This window comes from Pipistrellus hanaki, assembly GCF_964339955.1.
Source record: "Pipistrellus hanaki genome assembly, chromosome: 8".
NCBI classification, from domain to species: Eukaryota; Metazoa; Chordata; class Mammalia; order Chiroptera; family Vespertilionidae; genus Pipistrellus; species Pipistrellus hanaki.
In genome coordinates, this window is record NC_140510.1 from 36,542,758 (window position 1) to 36,548,993 (window position 6,236).

Below are 6,236 nucleotides of genomic sequence, written 5' to 3' on the forward strand. Positions count from 1 at the left end.
GTAAACCGTTTTAAATTTATAAATTAAAACTGTAAAAGGTAATCTCAATAGTAGCTCCCTCCTACCTCCCAATTTCTGAGAGGTTGGAGGGGGAGGGGAGTAGCTAATTGCAGGAATTGAACACTTGTAAAAATATCAAGTTAAGTAAGACTGGTAGCCCATTGCTCCATCTTTAAACTACACACGAGTTATTGCTATTTGTCTACTCCAAAAATCTCTTCCAACTCTGTTTTTTACCCTACTATTTTTCACAATTCCAACATCCTGAAATCAGTAAAGTTAAACTACAGGTATAAAGTACAGCACATTCTCTCTTCCTGCACACTCTCCATAGTTCCTTAAAAATGGCTTAAAAAGAAGTCTTTACCTTGGTAATGCTCTATTACCCAATATGATAGATAATTTTTAAAATTTTCATTGAGGTAGTGTTTTTTCACCCACAGCACATTAAAGTCTCAAAGTTCATATAATTAAAAATTGCATAATTTAATTTTCAGGATGAAGAGCAAGGGAAAGGAAAGCTTTCGAAAAATAATTTGACCATATAGATTTGTACATTTATATGTGGATAAATGTATCTTAAAAGACGCTATTGTTTTATGTTTCCTCTTCAGCCACTGGCTGTGAGTTTAATTGTGCTGGAGGATCTTCATTAGTATTAACACATGGGGAGATTTCACAAAGCTGCTTCATTAGGGGGGGAAAAAGAAAGCTTGGCAGACTAGGTCTTTTTGCATGCACTGAGAATGTCAGCCTTACCTCGGTCATTTGTAACATAATAAGTGCAAGTACAATGATTGCAATGCTGAAGCGCTGGGGGAAGGGTGGAAATACTGCCTGTCTAATAGGGATATCTGAAAAGAAGGCTGCTCATTACATAGTAAAATATATGCTAAAAATTAGTGAAGATGATGGCTCAGGAGACTGATGCTAAATAAATTAATGTGCTGATATGTTTTTAATTATTATTTTTGTAGGAGTTTATTTCATTCTCAGGATTCACATTGAGCAGCAAAGCTTGTGCTAGCACTTATTGATTTTTTTTCCCCCTGCCACATTCCCGGAATACAGATTTTAATCATTTCACTACACCACACTCAGTAATTTCATTAAAAACTGGAACCTTCCATCCCAGAAAAGCATTTAATTTCAATGACATACAATTTCTCTCTTAGCAGAAAACTGTCTGTACAGTAAAAGCTGGCCTAAGGTTCAAATGCATAATTTAATCCTGAGTTTTCCATGCTCTGCATTCCTTTGAAGCTATAATTTGAGTAACTATCTAATAACTATAATAAGGACAATAATTTCCTTTAATATATTATTAACTCATATTTAATTAACTCAGAGGCCAAGCTCTGTACATGTATGACTGGGTCAACAGTTCTACAATTTCAAAATTTACTAATATTGTTCCAGAAAAAATATATAGATTAAAATATAAGTGTAAATGCTAGCATTTAGATGTTCTATAGAAACTAATATGCAAAAAAGTTCATGCATCTTTATATAATAGAGGACATTACTCATATAAACAATATTTTAAAACAATTGGAAGTAAACAAGGCATTCCCTAATATTTCTATTTATAAAATATTATAATAATATTTCAACAACCCATTTCTGATAGTTTATGCAATCACTAGCATAACTGTTAAAAACATTCAATTTTGAAAGGATAAAAAAGAGCTAGATTCAAATCTCATTTTTCATAAAGAATTCCTTTAAAACATTTTTTGAAATAATTTTAAATGGCATATTTGAATAGCTTGAATAACTAAGAATATATCTTTTTTTAAATAATTGAATCTATTGGGGTGATATTAGTTAATAAAACCATAAGGTTTCAAGTGGGCAATTCTATATAACACATCATCTGCAGACTGCATTGTGCACTCACCACCCAAAATCAAGTCTCTTTCCACTACCATTTATTCCCCACTTTGCCCTCTTCCACAAGGATATATCTTTTACTTGAATATTCTTTAAAATATGCTGCAAAGCATGGTTTAATTTCTGGTTCAAATAATATTTTGAAACAACGTTGGATTTAAAGATGGCATGTTGGTTTTCCAAACAATTGGTTTTATGAGGACATTTAATTTACATTGCCTGGTTTTTAAAAAAGAAACCTCTGGGGAAAATATTTGACATAATAAAATTCAGTTGCTAATTTAACATTTAGATATATGGCTAAAAAACAGGAAAAAATGGTACACATGTAATGAAAGGGATTAACTCATATAAAACTTACATTAAAAAAAACTACCATTCTACTGGGTAATTTTAGACCACAGTTCTAAAAAATTTTTATTTTTATTTTATTTTTTTAAAATATATTTTATTGATTTTTTATAGTGTGGAAGAGAGAGGGATAGAGAGTTAGAAACACCAATGAGAGAGAATCATCAATCAGCTGCCTCTTGCACACCCCCCATTGGGGATGTGCCCACAACCAAGTACATGCCCTTAACTGGAATCGAACCCGGGACCCTTTAGTCTGCAGGCCGATGCTCTATCCACTGAGCCAAACCAGTTTCGGCCTAAAAAATTTTTAATGTGTATGTACATATATTTTCAAGTTGAAGCCACAAACAAAACAAAGTTGTCTTTTCCTTTGTTAAATGAAGAAGGAACTTAATAAAAGTGTCCTCAAAATGTTGGTATTAAAAGTGGTGATAGTAAAGAACTTGATTTTAGTGTCTTTAAAATATTTTTAAACTTTTTTTTATCATCATCAAGGGCTCTGTATATAGTTTGGATAATATTTTTGCAACATTCTCAAAGATGAAATGCACAATTCAATGTAAATCAATGAATTAAAAAATAATTGGTAAATGAAAAAGTCACATAGATTGATATCTAAAATTCAAAAGCTGACTTCCTATATTTCAGTAAAAGCTTCAGTTTTTATACTAAAATATATCAAATAATTTGGTAATTCAAATAATGTTCTTAATCTATACTTTTAAATTTTTCTGTTAAAAAGAATGGTATACTAGAAATTTAAAACTGAATTACTACAATATTTGATACCTTCTTACTAAGAAGTTGTGCTTAATTATTTTTTAATATGATTCCTTCCCTTTTTTCATGTTATCACATTTGATTGAGAGATTACAACATAGTCATAGAGTTGAGGGGGGGAAAACAAAATAATTACTATTGTTTTAGAACAACTTGGCTCCCATAGTATTTAATTTTCTGCCTACGATCATCATCTAAATTAGTACATCATCATGTACAGAATTGTGAAAGAATTAAATGATCAAACAGATCTTTTCCAATATTACTGGTAATTATTTCTATATGATTTACACCTATCCCACAGACTAATTATGCCGCCACTAAAGACTCAATTGTTGCCCTTTCTTCTTTAAAGCAGCATCTATTTTAGGAAGTTTATAAATTGGTAGATATAAAAGTAAAGATGAATATCTCATTTATCACGATAGGTATTGCACATGGACCTTCAAAGAGCAAGAAATTGCCCTGTACAGAGAACAAAGTCTAGGAAGGCTGACTACAAAAAGTCCAAAGAATTAGAGCTCTAAATAGGAGAGCGAGCTGGCCACTGCCATGTCTTATTTCTGTTCATTGGTAAAGACTAATGAAGCCTTATTTGTTTGTGTTCATTGGACAAACATTTGAGTGCGTGCTATATCCTGTGCACTCTGCTAGAGGCTGGGAAACATGAAAAGCTCAGAGTCTGGTTGATGTTGAAAGTGTGAAATTCCTGGGAGATTAGAGACTTACATAAATCACGTTATAAAGATACAAATAATAAAGTTTCGCTAGAATAAAAAGGATGGGGCAACAAATTCTGACATAAATCTTTTTTAAAAAGCTTTATCAAAGAGATGCCTTTTGAACTGCATCTCAAATACTGAAAGCTTGCGGGACAGAAGGAGGAGGGAGTGGATTCTAAATGAAGAAACAAACAAACTAAGTTTAAATATAAAGTGCCACTAGGTCTGGTATCCATCCACTTGTAAGAAATTCAGTTGTAACAATAATATTCAATGTGAGCTGTGGAATAATAGGGAGAAGGAGGGAAAGGAGGCCAGAGACTGTACCATTGATGGTAAAGTGGTTGAATTTATAGCAAAGGAGTGACATGATCGACCTTGTTTTCAGGGAACAATAACTGTGAAGCCAGTGCAGATGATATTCTGTATAGACTGTATGCTTAAGGGTGCATGCAAAAGATGGTAAAACACAGTGGCTTTGGGGATTTAAAGCCAGATTTTTTTAATGTAAAATCTGGATTTGGTGACCAACTGAAAACAGAGTAAAGGGAGAGGAAGAACTGAATGAAGACTACAGAGATTTCTGGCTTAGGGAATTGGGCAAACCAGAGTCATTAAGAAATGTCTAAGATACATACGGGAAAACAAATCATAAGGTAGTCTGGAATTAGAAGTTGACATTATGCTTTATAAGTCATTTTATTTTTTAATATTCTTTATTGATTAAGGTATTACATATGTCCCCGTTTCCCCTCATTGCCCTCCCCCAGCACATGCCTGTGTGTCTGTGTCCATTGGTTATGCTTATATGCATGCACACAAGCCCTATGGTTGATCTCTAACCCACTCCCACTCCCCTCCCATGCCTTCCCTCTGAGGTTTGATAGTCTGTTAGATGCTTCTCTGTCTCTGGATCTACTTTTGTTCATCAGTTTATGTTGTTCATTATATTCCACAAATGAGTGAAATCATGTGATATTTATCTTTCTCTAACCGGCTTATTTCGCTTAGCATAATGTTCTCCAGTTCCTTCCATGCTGTTGTGAATGATAGGAGTTCCTTCTTTTTTACAGCAGCGTAGTATTCCACTGTGTAGATATCCCACAGTTTTCTAATCCACTCATCTGCTGATGGGCAATTAAGCTGTTTCCAAATCTTAGCTATGGTAAATTGTGCTGCTTGAACATAGGAGTGCATATGTCCTTTCTGATTGGTGTTTCTGATTTCTTGGGATATATTCCTAGGAGTGGGATTATTCGGTCAAATGGGAGTTCCATTTTTAACTTTTTGAGGAAACTCCATACTGTTCTTTCTCCACAGTGGCTGCACCAGCCTGCATTCCCACCAGCAGTGCACGAGGGTTCCTTTTGCTCCACATCCTTGCCAGTACTTGTCATTTGTTGATTTGTTGATGATAACCATTCTGACAGCTGTGAGATGGTACCTCATTGTCCCTTTGATTTGCATTTCTTGGATGATTAGTGATTTTGAGCATGTTTTCTTGGCCTTCCTTATGTTCTCTTTCAAAAAGTGTCTATTTAGGGCAACAGACACTATATATATATATATATATATATATATATATATATATATATATATATATATATATATATATGTTTTATTGATTTTCTTATAGAAAGGAAGGGAGAGTGATAGTCAGAAACATCGATGAGAGAGAAACATCAATCAGCTGCCTCGTGCACTCTCTCTACTGGGTATGTGCCCGCAACCAAGGTACATGCCCTTGACAGGAATCAAGCCTGAGATCCTTGGGTCCGCATGCCGACGCTCTATCCACTGAGCCAAACAGGCCAGGGCAACAGACACTTTTGATTGGATTGTTAATCTTCCTTTTGTTAAGTTGTATGAATTCCCTGTAAATTTTGGAGAGTAAACCCTTATGGGAGATAACATTGGCAAAATGTTCTTCCATGCAGTGGGCTTTCTTGTTGTTTTGTTGATGGCTTCTTTTCCTATACAGAAGCTTTTTTTTTTTTTTTAATAAACCTTTATTGTTCATATTATTACAAAAGTTCCTCATTTTTTTCCCCTCCACCAGGTTCCTACCCCACCCTCTGCCCTTTCCCCACCCCCATTGTCCTCATCCATAGGTGCACAGTTTATGTTCAGTCTCTTCCCACACCCCTCACTCCTCATTTCCCTGAGAATCATCAGTCCACTTCCCCCTTCCATATCTCTGATTCTATTATATTCAACAGTTAATATTGTTCATCAGGTTTTTTAATTCCCTTGGTTTTTAGATTCACTTGTTGACAGTTAGGTATTTGTTGTTCATAATTTTTATCTTTATTTTCTTTCTCTTCCGAAAGAACCCCCTTCAGCAATTCATATAATTCTGGTTTGGCAGTGATGAACTCCTTTAGCTTTTTTTTTTATTTGTGAAGCTCTTTATCTGGCCTTCGATTCTGAATGATAGCTTTGCTGGGTAGAGTATTTTTGGCTGTAGGTTCTTGCTATTTATCACCT